The following is a 19,359-nucleotide window of genomic DNA, read 5'->3' as shown; positions in this document are numbered from 1 at the left end:
TTCAAATGAAGCTATTTATTTTCAAAATCATTTCGAATATTCAATGCTTCGAAGATATCAATAATTGCTAAACGAAAAAATCGAAACAAGTCATTTTGACTGGTACGGTAGTTCTAGTGTTAAAGATATTGAAATGAAATTTTCACTAGAAAATATTAAAGAATATACATTTTCTAATGAAACATAACATATATTTTGTTTAACAAATTTTCTAAAATATTATTTATTGTTTTCATTATTATTCTATAACATTCTTCTTCTTCTTCTTCTACGTTGAATACATTAATGTATTCATACCCGAAACGTCAAATTCTTCGTAAGCTCAATGCATTGGGCCCATTCTTCTCACTTAAAACAAATATGTTTGTTTTTATTTGTATTTGTATAAATGCATTTGTATAAATGTTATGTTTAATGATAACTAACTGAAAAAAGTAACTAACTTACTGAAAAAATTATATTTTTTAACATCCCCTTGCCAAAAAATTGAACTACCTAACTTCTCTCAATAACTTTTATACATTACCAAACACAATAATGCTTTGCTTTTAACGACAGATTTTCAACTGATGCCCAATTATTAAAGTGTTTATCTATGCCTTATGGTATTCGATATGATATGTTATGGTGTTCTATATTAGGTACAATTTAATTAAATACACTAAATAAATACATAGGAAATTCATATCTAGTACATAATACTATCTGAATATAAGAAATAAGCAAATCAAACATTTGAACAATTTATTTGATTTATTCCATTAAAACTGCTGCCTCTGGATTTAATAATTTAATCTTCTTAGTACTTGATCTGATCCTTAATGATGACATGTATAGCTTTAAAGTTAGTAATAATTGTTTTAACATATCTTCGTTTGTAGCTATTCTTGATATTTTCCTTCTACTACTGCTTCTACATCTTTTATAATCTTTACGTTTACTTTTTTGTGTTTCCCCAAAACGCTGTTCAGCCGGAAACAGAATATTTAAATTACTTCTTTACCGTGTATAAGTACAGTGCGTTACTAACATGATCCCAGCCGGCCTGTGACTCAAAAATGGAGAGGGGCAAGGGGATTCGGATTCACGCTTCACCTCAACTCGCAACTAAACGCCGCGAATGGACGTCTCCCCTTGCCCTTCTCCATTTTTGAGTCACAGGCCGGCTGGGATCATGTCAGTGACGCACTGTATTTTCTTTGTCGATGTGGGCATGTAATACCATCCGTAATGCTGCGTAAAATATTGAGTTATCCCCAGTGTATATTCTTCAAAGGCCACAACTGAATAAGGAGAGGTAAAAGTGCCCCGAAACCAAATCGACCTTCGTACACACCATTCGATAGATCTCTCGAAGAAACCTGTTTGTACCCGTTAGTTATAAGTTTATTATTGATATTTTATGTTCTTTTTATTTGTTGTTCGAAATCGATTTTTAAAAAATTCGAGAAAATAATAAATGCTGATATTTTATTTAAATTATCGGAGTACCGCTTTCATATTTCCATTGAATTACCGTGTTATTATGATTATCAATACTCTATTTTTTCATATTTTTCGGATTGTGGGAACGCAGTTAAAAAGAAATCAATATTTTTCTGCATTATCGAACGAATTATGCGTACCACCGCATTCATATTTTTACAAATATTGTAATTTGTTATAGTTGTTAATCTATAATTATTCAGATTTTTTGGAAGGGTGTATTTCACTTAAAAATAGTATAAACCGTTATTTCATTGCTTTCCTCAGAAGGGCCAGTATCGTCGTACTACAGCAATTATTAAATGAGTATTATATGCAGTTTGAAACAGCTTTTTATGTAGTATATGAATTGGAGAGGATCGTTACATCTCGCTCCGTCGCGTTCTGTTCTGTCTGCTTTCTTGGTTATGCAGCTCAACCAGTAACATCAACCGTTTTTCTATAGCTATTGACGCGAGCATTCTGAACAGAAGAGTCCCCTTGCCCTTGTGACTTTTTAGCTTGCGGGATTGGATATATTCTTTTCTTAAAGACAATCGCCAATAGCCAAAATTCGAAATTATAGTTTTCACCATTACTGCTCATTTTTTATAATCCTGGCAATTTTAACTGTAGATTATTCTTTTGAGATCTTAGCTTGAAACCAATACAAGTTTTAACTTCTGCACAGCCTTAATTGTTACTACTAATTAGTAAAGTAAGCTACTTTTTCACTACAAACTGGTAATAGAAATCCCACATCATTGCATATACGCTGTGTGGTTGGTCTTTTTTACTAAATGTTTCTCCATTACACACCTGATTTGTAATTCATCGCGGATAGGCTCAAAGATAAATTGTATAAAATGTGTAACAAACATTCGAAACACATTATCTAAACATGCAACGAAGATATTCCAAATGACTAATTGGAATATTATTACATTTCTTAGCCTTTACACATTCTATATCATTCATTTAGGTTGGTTTTGTATTGCAAATGTAACGATGGAAGACAGATGCTGTGCTTGTAATTGCATTACAGACTTTATTATCTACGATTGTTAGATTTTTGGCGTATTCAATATTATTTATATCCATTGGTTCCAAATTTTCAACTTCATTATTTATTTTGTCCTTCTTCGTATATTAAAATTTGACATTTTTTGATTAATTAAAATCTCATTGGCCAGCAAAACCATAGGAATAATTTTCTCTGATTTTCCGAAACTATTTTTTCAGTTTATATGAAATATTTTTTTATACCTTTGCTGTCCTGTGGCATCATCACAATCCCACTTACAGATTACAATTAAGTTACCGTGGTCTTCAGAATAGGCTTTTAAACTTTTTAATATGCCGTATGGTCATGTAAACCTTCTAATTTTATGGGCGCATATGCTTCAGTAATTATAATACTGTTTTTGTACGATACCACATCTATTCTTCTTTTAATAATGCAACATATGAAGGAAATTAGTTACTATCTTACTGTTCTTGCACTCTTGTTTGCTAAGATACTTTTCACGTGACATTGTGTGGATTAAAGAAAAAAACTGTGTGATTAGTTACAGCTTTACAATTGGAAATCATGGAGGGCATTAAGAATTTAAGGTGATGTTATAGCTCTGCACCAATAAAAAGCTGTTTTTCGATTATGTTACAATATATAACCAAGTTCAATGTGCTTCATCTGGGTATAATTATTTACAGTGCTTTCTCATTTAATACAATTGGCTTTGACGAATTATTCTTTTAAAGTCTAATAATTGTAAAAATTCCGGTGGTGCTATAGAATCGCCTACAACTCCTACATGTGTAGATCTTTCACAAGTGTCAATAACGGACACTACTTCTAGACAGGATCATCGTTTATGTGGCTCAACCGTCCACGCTTTCGCCGACCATTAAAATACTGTCACTGCGTGAAAATGTATCACTTTCGTAGAATTTTCGAATTTCATCGGTATCAAACGCATTTCGCAATTATTAATGTTTCATTGATATTGACTACTACGTCAATTTTCCTTGTTTTTTTTTTATTAACTCCAATAAACGTTGTAATTTGTCCCATAGGGACATTCGAAAAATTTTTATAACAAAGTTATGCGAGAATAACACGTAGATATTTTCTCATCGGACAGTATGTGTACAAAATATATAAATATATATATAATTTTGTATTTACCACGGGGACGTATTATTTCGTTGGCTAGTGAACTGATTCCTAGGTCTTTACGAAGCTCGTCATTTCGCATATACCATGCTGCGTCTACTATGATCCGAAGTACAATTGATTGTAACGCTTCTATTTTCGTAATATGGCTGTTACCATGCCCCATAGCTCGATGCCATACGTCCAGATGTGTTTGATAATAGTTCTGTAAATAAGTAGCTTATTTTCTGCACTTAATTTTGAACATCTGCTGGTGTGCAAGTACATATTTCTTCTTTTGATCCTAATTTTTTCATGTTATTTGCGTATATTTCGTGTATGGCTAAGGTAGCCGTGTCATCGAAGAACGTGAGAAAGTCAGTATCTTCAGTAGTGGGGATGTCAGCAGTATATAATGTGTATAGAATAGGCCCTACCTTGAGAAACTCCTGCATTGATGTTATAGATGTTTAAATACGTGCTTTTTATTTTGACGAAGACTGTTCTGTTTTCAAGGTAGGATTTAATAAGAAAATAACAGAATGGCGGAAGATGTAGTTTGATTTTATATAAGAGGCCCTTGTGTCATACTTTGTCGAATGTTTTTTCAACGTCTAGAAAAGCGGCAGTACAGTACTGTTTGCGTTCGTAGGCGAGTGTAATTTTATTTGTAAGCCTGTGTATTTGTTCGGTAGTGGTGTGTTTGTTCGTAAATCCAAATTGGTGAGACGGTACAACATTTTTTTCCTTTATTATATTTTTTATTCTGTCAAGAATTATTTTTTCTTATTTTTAACATTATAACAAATACAAAAATTGGTCTACAGGATAATGACAGGTTTGGATCTTTCTTCGGTTTAAGCAGCATATGAACTTGAGCTACCTTCCAATTAATAGGAAAGTAATTCTCAGTATCGCGTTAAAGATAATTGTAAGCATCCTTAATGCCTTCGTAGGGAGTTCTTTTAATATTTTTCCATTAATTAAATCAAAACCAGGAGACTTTTTAACTTGAATTTCCACGATGAGCTTCTTAACTTCTTTTATTGCAGTATTTGTAATGTCCTGGGTACTATTTGTCTCGGCAAGTGAAAATATCTTTGGAGTAGTCAAAGAGGTATTTGTATTATTTGATTGAAACGTATCGTATAAATATTCCGCAAAAGTGGTGGCTTGTTCGAAAGTGTTCTTTGCCCAGTTGCCGTCCGCTTCTTTTTTCGCTGGTAATGGTGCGATTGGTCTTTTCAATCTTTTCGTAGCTTTCCATAAGGAGTAATTGGTATCGTCATTACAGGAAAGGCTAGAGATGTAACTGTGGAATTCTTCATTGTAATAATTCTGTATTAGCTGTTTCACTTTTTTCGTGATTGCGTTTAGCCTCTTCTTGTTTACAGATGTCCCATGTTTCTGCCATATATGTTTTAATTTACGTTTTAGCTTGACTTTTTGGAGGACGTATTCTAGAGAGGAATTAAATTTTCTGTTAATTTCAGTGTACTTATCTTTAGTGGCAATCCAGCTCGCTTCCTGTATTAAATTAGTAAAATTGATGACGGCTACTTCTATGTGTTCTGATCTCTTCCAGGGTATGCTGCAATTTACGTTCTCCTCTCAATACTGTTTGACTATTTCCCAATTTGTGGTATTATTGCATAAAGCTAGTGTTATTTCTGAAAACGTAGGCTTTTGTAAGTATTTGAGTAAAATTGGGGAATGGTTTGAGCTGATGTTTAGGCACGATTGAATTTCAAAATAAGATTTGTTCATCCCTATAATTATAGCGAAATCGAGCAAGTCTGGGGATTTGTTCTGGCGTTTGTTCTAAAAGCATGTTTCTTATTAATTCAGTATTTTTTATTGAATTCAGCAGTAGTGTTTTATTTTCTGCTATTTCTAAAGACACCTCGTCGACAGTATTAATAGAGGATGTTTCCGTTTGTGGTGTTTGTGTACGAGTGGCTTGAGCGTTAATCGTGTTCGAAATAACAATTGGTCTCAGAGAGGAGGAACCGTTTAAATTTGCTGTCTGTCTGAGAGTGGGATATAGTTTTTACTGTAATCGTTTCCTTATTATACATCCTTTGTAGCCAGCAGGATAATTTCCCTGATGATTATAACATTTTACGTTGCTTGTTTTGCCGTGTACGGAACAATCTGACGTATTATGCTTTCCTGCACATTTTACACATGCAGGAGTTCTATAGCAATAATTTTTCGTGTGTCCGTAGGCTTGGCATTGTATATATTGAGGACTCTTCCTCTTGAGCCTAGCCGGTTCAAATTATAACGTTTAATAATCTATCAGTCTTGTATATATCTTTGTCATTTTCGTTAAGCTCTAACTCGGTGAAGAAAAGAGACAGCGGTTGTTTAATACCATATTTAATGATATTGTTGACGTTACATACCTGATGATTAAGTACTTTTAACTCTTCGATGACTCTGCTAACGTTTGTTTTTGAATGTATACCTCGTAATACTACTTTGTTGCTTCGTTCTTTATTCGGCTAATTTTCCTTGTAATTTTCGTTTTGTTAGGAAATTGTACAAAATGTCAGCCACTGCATTTTCTCCGAAAATGAGGTAAGAGTTTATATAAGTTAAAAATGCTTTAAAGTCTTGTTTCACATGCTACAGGGCAATACTAAGCTAATGTTTCTTCCAATAAATATCAAAAATCCAAAAGAAATTGTTTATTTAACACTAAACGTACCGGCACATTATATATACCTATTCCTAACGTAACCGGTCAAACAGCTAATTATAGGACAAAGGTAAACAAATTAAACGATATGATGAATCGTACAATATAAGAATTGATATAAAGTGAAATGGGTAAAAGGAAATACAGAAAATTTTAAATCAAATTTTAAAACCAGTCATTTGATCGGTCGAGATATATTTAGTGTTAATATAAACTTTAATCAATATTCTTTATACATACCAAAAATAACAACACAGAATAATAAATTTACTTAAGAACTATTACACGTTTATGGCAACCTCAAAATTGTATGTGTTCTTCACACGTGTCGTTTTCGTACTAGTTTTTTCATAAAATAGAGGAATCCTTATCCGACATATATGTAGAAATTATAATAATAATAAAAATTATAATAAAAATAAGTCATAATATTATCGGCCATTACATCTTATTAAAACAAAATTAACTCATCAATATCTGATAGGAGAAAGTAGGATAAAATAGGACGCTTTTTTAGCCGTAATAACAAAATATCTAGAGCAATAAACGCATGAAACCTTTTTTGGGAATCTAAAATAGACCTTTGGTTATAAGGAAATAATGATTTTTTAATAAAAATATTTAGTTACGAAAGAAAATACGATTTCCTAAAAGTATTGAAATGTCCACTTTGCAAAAATGGTAAAATCATATAAAAATACAAAATCTTTATTTCTACTAAATCAAAATTGTTAACTGAATATATTTAATTGTTAGCTGATATAAATAAAATATAAATATGTATGATTTTATGAACAAAAATGACAAATAAATATGTTATCTTCTAATTTGTTACATATCAATACGATTACATGTAATCAATCAAAACTGTGGCAGTGACAAGCTGGCACCACGTCTTCGCCATGTGTTTAGTTTAAGACAAAAGTGTGTTTGAATGAATGAATCGGGTACGCTCTGCGCGATAGCGTCGAGGGGATGTATAGATGATTGGGTCGAGTGTCGCGTGTAGGGTGAGCGTAGTTAGTTTAGAGTGAAAGCGAACTGTGAGAATGAAGAAAGAATGATTTTGGTAGGAATACGTCAGCGAGCGAACGGCTAGTTTGGAGGAGTTCTGGTAGAGAGTTCATCGAGAACGGTCACGCGAGCTGCGCGGATTGTAACAACCGTCTTTGCAATAAAGTTTAGTTTAGCTACGAACTTTTGTCATCTTTCGTATCTTCCGACATTTCCGATTTCGATCCCGCCTCAAAACTATAGACAAAGCACACAGCAAGGGATTCCTGTTGCCGCTGTAGTAAAGTGTTCCGTTTTGCCCCGTGCTTCATAATTAAGAAAAGCATTTAAAGTTTACAGCTGGGCATGGAATGAAGAAATAACTTACCAGTAAAAAATACAGCTTAAGGAACGCAGAATGTATTATTGTAGTTATACTCTTCAATTTTTTAATCGGAAAATAAAAGAAACTGCTTCAAACATCTATGTGACATTAAAACTTTTTCACTGAATATCTTTCCAATGCATTTAATCGAAAAATAACTCATTCACTGCTCTGCAGTCGATCTCAAACTACATCGAGGACTTGCTAGAACCGTGTTGTGCGATGTAAACTCGGTATGAGCTTTTTATCTATGAAAAACATTACTATTCCGTTTCACTCTACTTTCCCCTAAATAACTCATTAGAACAAGAATTTTTAACAATTTTTCCTATTCGCCCTGAGAGAAAATTCTCATGTAACAGATTCAAAATTTTTTTATGTACATCAATAATACAACATTTTAAAACATTTAGTTGGAGACGTCATAAGCTGGCAGTAATAAGCATACATAGGTAATGTTAATGTGTAATGTAGGTCAATGGACCAAAGAAATTGTTAATTTTATGTATCTGGTTTGTAAGGCCAGATATTTATTGTTAACTTGGTTGCACTGGCGTACTGAATAAGTTTTGAATAATTAACAAGGATTGGCTTGATTTATCGGACTGTGTGTCCCTTTATTTTGTTGTTGAAAATACTTGTCTTAATACTATGATGTCGCTGTCTTGATGAACTCTGTATGATTTGTACAATCGAGTGTGTCTTATACTAATTGTGGAGATGAGGGTGTGTACTGTTTCGTGTGTATGTTAAAAAGTGGGAAATATTTTCGTCCAATGAAGTTGTTGGGGGTTGAATCTGCTGTCTTGTGGTCACGCCTTGTAGGGTAAGTCGGACAGGTCAAGTCAGGTAGCGTCAGTAGGAGTGTGGAGTACCGTTAGGGTGTCGTGAAGCTAAGCCGTCCTTTGTGTATTGAAAATGCCTGAATTTGTTTGTTTTATGGTGTCACGAATGGTTAGGGTTTTATTTAATGTGTCCGGGCCTTTTTCTCTATCGTAAAAACTAAATGTTCCTTGACTATGCAAACGGGACGATGAGGGTTATTTCTTAACTGTATGTATTCTTAACAGGTAACATAGTAAAAGCGTTATAACTAAGAAAAGTTAATGTATTAGACATGTTGAAGAACAAATTCGTTTTTACCTCAGAAATATTAGAAAAAAAAGAAAAACTTAGAGAAACTCAAAGCAAATTTAGCTATAAGAATTAAAATTTGAAACTTTGTACTAGTTTTTCTCTAAACTATTATAGTTACCGAAATATAATGTCATCTCTGCTTGGCGTATGTCGTTGAATTAATGTTGCAAACTTCGTGTGAATCAAATTGGCAAACTGTTAGTGCTAAAATAACTGCAAACTCTGTCTACGTAAGCTGTTTAATTTTTTCTGGAGAATTCATTATCATTCACAAAGAATGAGTTCAGATAAAATGGTGAAGAAGCATATTCAACATTGTATGCTGTATGAATTTCGTAAAGGAAGCAATGCTACCGTTACATCGAACAATATTAATAGTGTTTATCCGGAAGTCCTGAAACTAGCTATACTTTGAAATGAAGCAACTGGAATTCAACTGCGTTAGTGCGTCATACAGTTATCCCCACCCTTTTTTTAGAATATATAAACTCTCCAATTTTTACTCTGATCGGTTCAAACTGAGAAAGATTCCTGTGCCGTTACGTCGGTCGTTGTTTCATAAGAATCGCTTCTAGTGAGATCGAGTTAAAATTCCCTTTTGAATAAAGTTAACCTTATAGAATCCGTGAGTCCCATAAAGTTCCATTCGGCAATTCTTTTTCACCGATATCAGACGTTAAGCTTTGCCAGTGCGTTAACACGGAGCAAACTTAGGTAATACTTTATAGTCCCTTAAATTCACCCACGACAATAAACATTTTTGTATAAGCACAGTTATTCAGAATATAATTGAGTTATTTTATGAACGTCATAATACTATAAAACCCTTAATTATCGATCAATATCCTAATCTAGTGATTGAACGTTCCGGCACAGATGTAATCTTACTGCTCGGATTGTATAAAATAACTCTAATTACATAGTGTTACGAAACCTACCAAACAATCCTAGCGACTCGCTGATTTCGCATTAAGTTCGTTCACAATAACACTTCCTACTAAAAGAAAGATTTGTCCAACCTAGTGATTCCCCAATTTCGCATTGAGTTCGTCCGCGCACCTTATTAACAAATTGTCTCTATATTACAAGGATGAATCCTCCATCCGGCCTTTCGCGCTGCTCGCGGCCCTGGTTCGAAACACCGATATCTATTACCTAAGTTAAACTCATTGATACATTGTATATTGTACGGAATAACGTTCGTAACTACCGTCATTGAGTGGAACTGTTGGAATTTTTATAGAAGAGAGTACCCATGTGTAATTCTAATCCTAAAAAACACCTAACCTAGACCTAATTCGAACTTAACCCAGGCTAATCATAGCTTAAGGCAGAAACAAAAATAGAAAATTAAATAAAAAATAACTGTTTATGATTTAATCAAATCCCAGTGCTTCTAGGCGGTAAAATATGTTAGCGATCATTTGTAGGCTACAAATTGTTTAAAAGACAAACTAACGCGGCGGTAAACTGCTAGCGATTAATTACTGACAGTGAATTGCGGGAATAAATTTTCCGGACCTCAATTAATTGGGAAATGAATTTCAGATAAAAATAAAAATTGGTTTATTCATTATACATGCTTCTAGGGATTAAATCTAAAATCATTGTCTTATTTTTTATTTATAAGACTTTTTAAACAATATATACTCAACTTACACCCCGAAGAAATGTACCTTTCTGCAAAACCGCACAATGCACCGTATGACTAAAAGCTCGTTTTCCTGAACAAAATTCTATAACTTAACTTTTAATTTAAAATTTAACTTTTAATACTTAGTAGCATAACCTTTTTGTTTTATCGCTTGTTTCAATCGTTTTGGCATACTAAATATAATTTTTTTAACATATTTTGTATTTCTTTATACCTGTTCGTCTTACAATCTCTGTTTCAATTCTTCTTTATTCCTTATCGGTGTTGTGCTTATTCATCTGTTTAAATTATCCCATAGATTGTCTATAGGGTTATGATTTTGGAACTGAGGAATGGGGTGTAAGATTTTTGGACAGTTATATAGTAGATATTCTTTTACGATCCTTGTCTTATCTTGTGGACCACTATTGTGGTACAATTTGAAACTTTTTCAATATCCATATTAGCTGCACTTGATACTAAACTTTTTTTTTAAATACATAAATATTTGTTTTTGTCCATGATGTCTTCAATAAGACAAATTTTCCTACTCCTCTGTTCGATATGCACCCTCAGAGCATAGCATGTCCTCCACCATATTTGAAAGTAGCTCGAAAATTTTTCGGATTTGAAGCTTTATTTCGCTTCCGTCACACCATATGCCATCTATTCGAACCAGATATATTTAATTTAGATTCGTCAACGAAAATGGAGTCACTCCACCATGACTCTTCCTTCGAAATCATTTCTTTTGCGAAAGTTAAACGTTTCTTTTTATTTACTTCACTGATGGGCGGTTTCTTTATTGTCACTTTCCCATTATAACCATTTTCTTAAGTATTCGTCGAATTGTTCGTGCATTTACAGATTTTATATTTTCTTCGCAAAGTTCAACTGCTAATGCAAAAGCACTTAGTCGTGGGTTTTCTCCTGTTTTCCAAATAATCTTCTGTTTTTCTCTTTCATTTATTATTTTCGCTCGACCACTTTACAGAAGTAATTCAATTCCATCTTCATTCTTAAATCTATTAACGATATCTGCCACCGTACTTTCTTCAAGATTAAGCATATCAGCGATTTGTCGATACGATTTTTCTTTTCCGTGATTAAAAATTACTAATTGGCGAAAATTAATTGAAATGTTTTTACTTTAACAAGACTTTTTAACGATAAACTACACTGTAATAAGTAAACTGTTCGATAGGACTAACTACTTGGTACTAAATCCGATGTGTCGTATTTGTAAACAAAGCTACTCTCCTATTTGTAAATAAATTTCAAAAGAAATTAACTGTCCGAATATTTTTGTAACGCGAAAAATTACTTTACCGTAGTACCCTGTACTACAACATATTAGATAATTAGGTTGTACATATTGATAAAGCACAATAAATACTTTATTGAAAGAAATAAACTTGAGTTAATTTCTTTTATAATTAACAAAGATATGAGCAGTTAATGTTAAGCATACCTTAGTATCCGAATATTGTTATGATTCACTGTAGAAGCTTTCTGAACAGAATGTATCTGTATTGTAGTCGCCTCTTATGTTGTGGGAAGAAGATCCTTGGGACGTTTTCTGTGTAATCTTCGAGGAAAATCTCCTAAATATAGCTTATTTGCTAGGTCACTTGGATGATTTTCTATCTTGTCTTATGTCTGTCACACAGATCTTTAATTTCTCCTTCCATAGATTTGTTCATAAGATCGTTACGTATACTAGTTCATTCCTTAGTATGATAGATTACAATGCCTCCACTTTTGCTGTATGGCTTTTGGCTGCAATGTCTCATAGTGCGATCCCACAGGTCTAAATCGATTTAATTATTTTTTTATATATGGAGGAGTTTGTTGCTTATGTTTAGCTCTGAGTTTTTACTAGTGAGCCAGTACATCTCTCGCCTCTTAATGCGAATTTGATCTATTTTGGCTTTTATGTGATATTTCCATGTCAGTCTTGTATCCATGTGAATACCCAAGTATTTCACTGTTTTGGTTTGGGGGATGATACCATAATTTAAGGTAGCAAGGGAAACGATACCTTTTTTAAGGTGAACGTGATGTGCTTACACTTGTCAGCATTTATGTAATTTTATTTTCCAGCAGCTTAGACATTACTTGATTTTTAAGATGTGTTGCTGGAGCATGGAGTGAGTTGTTTTAAGATCATCGTGAGCAGCTAAGATTCATCCTACTTCGCTATTTTCTAATTCACTATCATCCGCAAATGTAAATATGATTTCATGAGTAGTAAGAATATCTGCTGTGTATATAGTACTACAATACATGTAGGCCCCAGTTCACTGCCCTGTAGTACTCCTGTTTCGATACTACAAATTTCTGAAAACGAGTCTTAAATTTTAACAAAAAATATGCTATCCTTGAGGCACGATTTTAGGATTTGATTTTAAGCAAAAGGTCTTAACATCATACTTTATCGAAAGCTTTTTCTACATCTAGAAAAAGTGCGATGCAGTACTTCTTTTGTTCGAATGAAGAAATGATTTTGTTAATTTGCCTATATATTGTACTTCATCAATAGTCATATATATTTATTTCTGAAGCTAAACTGGTGGAATGATATTGCTTTTTCTCGCTAATTATCATCTTCATTCTAGCTAGTATTATTTTGTCGAGTATTTTGGACAATAAGGAAAGAAGCGAGATCGGTCGATATAATGATGATAAGTGAAGATCATTTTTTTTCGGTAACATAATAACTTGCTATTTTCTCTGCTATTTTCCAGGTAGCAGGGAAATATTTCATTCTTAGAGCTGCATTGAAAATTATGGTGAGCATTCTCAGTGCTTTTGGTGAAAGTTTTTTAAGAATTTTTTCACTGATCAGACTAACTTCAGGCGTCATTTTATCTTAAGTTTCTCTGACAATTTTAGTGACCTCTCTTACCGTAGTTGGTATAATGTTTTGGATGAAGTATGAACCTTCTGTGGAGTGTGGGGTATTGGGAATGGCTACGGTAGTATTAGTTGTATTTGGTTTAAAAGTGTTTTGAAGATATTCAGCAAAGACCTTTGCTTTTTCAAGAGAACCATTTCTTAGCCCAGTTGGAGATATCCGCCTTTATAGCAGGTAAAGCGATGATTAGTCTTTTCAATCTTTCGGTAACTTTACAGAGTAAATAATTCGTATCTTCATTTGGTGAGACATTTTTTATATAGTCGTGAAATACTTAATTGCAGTGATTTCGGATTAGCCGCTTCACTTCTTTGATGATGGCATTTAATCTTCTTTTGCTGAGCTATGTTTTTTGCTTTTGCCATATATGTACTTTTAATTTTACATTCCAGCTTAATTTTCTGCATTATATAATCCAGGTAAGAGAGAAATTTTCCATTATTTTCCACTTGGTTAGTAGCAGTCCAGCATATTTTTTATAGTTGAAAGTTTTTAAGGGTATATTACAATTTATGTTGGTTTCTATGTATTTTTTAAACTGCGACTAGTTGGTGCTGCTATTATATAGGTGTACTGTTTCGTTGTATAGGTGTATGTTGGTTTGGATAAATAATTAAAGAGGATCGGAAAATGGTCAGAAGTATGATCTAAACAAGACTAATCTTCAAACTGATATTTATAGAGTCCTTTGATTACTGCAAAGTCCAGTAGGTCTGGAATTTTTCTTGTGTCATCGGCCACGTTGGTTCACCAGTTGTAATTGTATCTAATGAAAGTTTTTGTATTACATGTTCTAAGATTTTGCCCCGTGGTGAATTTTTTTGGTTCCTCATAGATTATGCTTAACATTGTAATCGCCACCCAACAATGAATTTGTTCCCTGATGAATTGAAAAACTTTCATATTGTTGTACAGATATTTTTTTGATTTGGAAAACTGTAGATAGCTGATATTGTAATATTTCCTTGAGCAGTGTTTATATTCACGCTGGTAGTTGGCATTATATACATTGTAACATGGAATTTTAATATAATTTTTTGTACTAAGATGGGTTTCCGCGATGATCATTATGTCGATTTTATTAGTGTGTAAAAACAATTTCAGCTCTTGTAATCTTTGTTGTAACCCATTCGCGTTCCAAATTGCTATCTTCATTGTCGTTTATTGTTATTTTTTAGCATGCATATGAGGAGTTCTATCAGTTTGTTAATTTGTTGTAATTGCTGAGTTACCAGTTGGGTTTGTTGTGTAGTGACACATTGGATATTACAATAGTATTTCTAGCTGACCTTATTAATAGTTTTTTCATTTCTGACATGTTAAATACTGATTCATCGTTTACAATGTACGAAACTGTTTCTTCCTTTTCCTGGGTTCGAATTACTTTAGCGTACATCTTGTTTCTAGTTTTATCATTTGAAATCACAGTGTGATTTGGAGGATTGGAATGATCTGCTGCTGATTTGTGTCTATGCTTGGGAAAAAATTTTTGGTGGAGCTGTTTTCTTACTATGCGTCCCTTATAACTGTGGAAAGTGAAGCGGGCGAGTGCAATGTATGCGACGGCCCGAAGATAAACAATCAAAAGGGCGGCAACGATTAGGGTAGGGCAGTAGACGAGGGAGAGAGTGAGTCTACGTCTAGCTTCGAAAGAACGTACAAGTCTGTAACCAATTATACTCATTAATATATTGTTAGTGTTTTCTATCGATATCTTATTATTTTATTCTAACATCGGGGTTCCTTATTCCCGGGAGATCCTTTAAGACGACTCGGACGGATAAACGGATCCCTACATAACTGGCAGGGTGGTTTCCTTGGCAGTTATAGCATTTAACATCACTTATTTTTCCTGTAGTAGAACAACTCGAAGTTCAGTGTTTTCCTGCACATTTGACGCATCTAGGAGTCCTATTGCAATAGTTTTTAGTGTGACCGTATACTTGGCAACGTATACATTGCAAGATGCCTCTTTTAGCTCTGAGGGGTTCGAAAGATACAACAGTGTTAAGTAGTCCATCAATTTTAATGTAATAAAATGGGCGACACAATTGCCAGACTTAAATTCAATTTAAATATTATGAGTTGATGTAGAGAAGTACGTAAGATACAAAAATCCGAAAAACATTAAAGAATTATATATTGTAATTCTTTAATTATGTCTCTTTAGACATGTGTCGAACTTATTGAATCGAAGTCACGTAGGTATGCAGCAGTTCCCAAAAACATATGTTTATGTGCTAAATATTAAAATTTCATAATTATAAGTATCAAAAAGCTGTAAAAATCTGCATATTTTATTATGTACCTACGTATGTACATACTTACGTGTTCGTAGAAATTTGAACTTACGAAACAAAAATATGTGAATAATATTTTATTTATAAAACATTAATGAAAAATGTTTTGTGTATTGGCTACATGCATTTTGTACTTATAAATATTATAATTCACTTTCGCATAAACGTATAACATCCAATTGCGGATATGATAAAGTTTTATTTTGTAAAATATACTTAAGTACATATATGTATGTCCGCCACTCTGCTAAATGAAAGGGTGTATAAAACTTAGTAAATTGGGCAAAAAAATCTCCAATGAACATGGGCCGAAGTACAAATAAAACGATCACACCTTTTCTCTATTTCCCTGCAAGTTTTAACTGGAATAACCTTGAGTCATAATTCGTTGAATTCGTTTTGAAACGCACTATTTGATGATGGATAAAAAAACGTGTCGTTCCATTTAAAAAAAATAAAGATGTCCCTCTCGGTATTGAACAACTTTCGTCTGAAATATTTTCGCGTATAGTCAATATTTTCGGAGATATTCGACTGTAACGCTTTATAATTTCCACCCTGTATATGTAATATGTATATGTAATATATATGAATAATATAAATATTATTATTGTAGTATCGAGAATATTTATTGTAGGATGAATGGTTTGTTGTGCGTGCGTGAGGGCGACCAGGTCATATTGCGACGGACCGGCGCCGGGATGTTTGGGAAATAGTGTGACTGCGTTTAGACAATTTCGAGTGGCTGAAAGAATGCGAGGAAGAGTATCTGGAACTGAGCGACTGAACCGTGAGAAAAGCGTGTACGTGACTGCGTGAATTTTGACCATGGACAAAAGATGCGAGTGAGAAGGGTGCAAGGGTGAGAAAGACAGAGCGAATGGGGGTGTGTGATAAAAGCGAGTGGAAATGCGTGCATGAGGACACATTTTGGTGAGCGACAGCGGAGTAGAACATTTTTAGTGCGAGAGTCGTGTGTTGTATTTTACGTGTTGTCCGTATTGTTTCCTTTATCTTATTAAATATATTATTGTTTTCCTAATTCTCTTTTTACTAAAGATCCACATTTTCAAATATCATCTAATAGTAAACCACCACCATATACTATATTATGAATGTTACTACTTGAACAAATCAGAAACAAGTCATATTCACATCATACTATCATTCTGATAACTAAAATACAAGATAAATAGTTTCGATTGAAATCTCTCTAAATATCTACAAAAAAACTTCGTCCATTATAATTCCATATTTTCTTGTACTTTCCGAAGGGTCGGCTAAAACATGTTCATAACGGTCCTTCTAGACAAGAGTCGACCTGAAGGAAATTTCTGCGTCTCATCGAAACTTAGAGAGACCCCCATACTCATACTCTGCCCTCACCCCCGCTCGGAAAGGGGGTGGTTAGAAGGTATTAACTAGTGTTTTGTAGCAATAGCAAAGATACTCTGATTGGAGTAAACCAAAGTACGTCTCAGCGTACTCGACCCAGCACGAGCTGTCGCGGTCGGGTAGAAGGAGACATTTCAACACTTCGCACGAGTCGTTGGGAGAGTTAACTTCTCAATATTCAGTGTGACAGTCATCATCACGTCATACATTTCAACACTTCGCACTAGTCAGTGGTAGAGTCAACTTCCCACAATCCAGTGGAGCAGTCAACTTCTGACCACTTAGTGCGACAGTCAACAACATATACAGTGCACTTATACTTATATATTCCACAGAACTTCATCCATTGAAGTTCCTCCGCGTCGTTTAATCGTCACTAAGATAATTGTCGACGTTGCGACGCACATACAAAGGCTTTGATTTCTTTTTGAGAAATCAGCATTGAAATCTCCACTCAAAGTCATAGGTAATTGATATAAGTTCTGATTGAGGAGAATAAACACTGCTATTGTATAAATGAGCAAATTTTCATGGATGAATTCGATGATTATATTTACACTTTGATTAGGTAAGATATAAATGACAATTGTTATAATAATTAGTCCATTTTGCGGTTCACATTTTGCTACACAAATCTCTCCATCTGCGAATTTATAATGTTTGTCGCGTCTTTATCGTTTTTGTACATGGCTATTCCTACAGCTTTGCGCTGAGATATCTTAAACTTAGCAACACAGCGAATATTTGGAATATCGGTGTTTTCTTCGTTGTTCACCCAAGTTTCCGATAAAAGCAATGTAGTTGAATTTTGCGTAACACTGTCACCAAGGTCCGAGACATGTGCGCGTAGGCTTTGGCAATTTAATGAACATATTGATATTCCCTTTCTGTTGGAAATGAAGTTTGTTAACACAGAAGTGATTGTTTGAATTCTGTTCAGTGACAACCTTTTAAATTCTATTTATAAGTCAGTGACAGATGTAGATTCTCTTTCGACCATGAAAGAATTTACGATTGTTATTTTTGGTCACAATGCAAACTCCTTCGATGCGTGTTACTCTTGATAATGCTTCGTACACCAATTGTTGAGAATGTGTTTTTTTATATTCATAAATGTCGGAATGTAGTGTGTTATTATTAAATGCTCGCGACAAATATGTTTACAAGTTATTTATTTACGTAGGCGAGTGTTCGGAGGCAGAACGGGTAATGTAATGTAATGTAATGTGCTTCCTCGCGCCTTTCCGCCTTATTTATCCTAGTCTTCGGAAAGGCGTTACCCCTTAGAAACTTCGAGGGTGGAGCTAGTTCCCTTCTCCAACGTCGCCTCGATTTTTGGTAGGGGAAAAATTGTGCATTTCTAATTTGTAATGTTTTTTCCGAGCCGCGCTGACCGTGCGGCCGAAGAAACCTTAACGGGACATGGCTGGCAGCGTTTATGGTAGGGTAGCCTATTCAGCTACGCACGTGTAAAAAGTGTAAAATATTTTCGCCGACTTACAGACTTTAGGGTAGGCTTAATTGCCTATACCTAAACGTCTGTAAGCGGTCAATGCTATTTCCTACCAACGCTGCGAGCCACGTACCGCTACAATAAACAACTTCATCGAGAGTTGCTTGTTCTGACTTATGAATCGTTATTACGCATGCCGACACCACTGGAAAATGATTACGCTTGGCATTTATAGTTTTATTATTATTAAGTGATACAGTGCACGATCTTCTTGATATTAGTACATCATTTCTTAAAATATTGTAAACCATCACCCCGAAACTTTGCTTCGAATATTTCTTCCATGTTGTTTTTGGATTTGAAAATATCCTCCTGTATCGTTTATGGTGCTTCTAATTTACAAAAGCTTGTTGTTCGGCACTATGGCAACTCGTGTAAATATCTTTTGTAACAGAAGTTACTTTATTTTCTGCCATATTTAATATAGAATTATTATAATTTTGAACAACTACATATAATAAAAATAGGCGTATTCCGTGAGAGCAAGTAAAGTCAACTCTTCTTTGTTGACGAATCTTGATTCAATGAATGTCAGTTCAGTTTTTCTCCATTTCCAATTTTTGTAACAACATTAGAAAACATAACGCTTGGTTGCCTCATAATCTCTGTGAGTTCATAAAATTTCAAATGGTGTCACACTGTCGGTCCTGTCATTATACGTTTTATTTGCTTGTGAATCAGCGCCAAAATTTTTCGTAAAATTACCGGTGATTTGTTTAAGACGTAAATCGATTTGCTCTAGAAGCTCTGAACCAATCATACT

This window comes from Nomia melanderi, chromosome 1 (genome assembly GCF_051020985.1).
Source record: "Nomia melanderi isolate GNS246 chromosome 1, iyNomMela1, whole genome shotgun sequence".
Lineage (NCBI taxonomy): Eukaryota > Metazoa > Arthropoda > Insecta > Hymenoptera > Halictidae > Nomia > Nomia melanderi.
The sequence above is the reverse complement of the archived record's forward strand: the minus strand, read 5'-3'. Positions refer to the sequence as shown.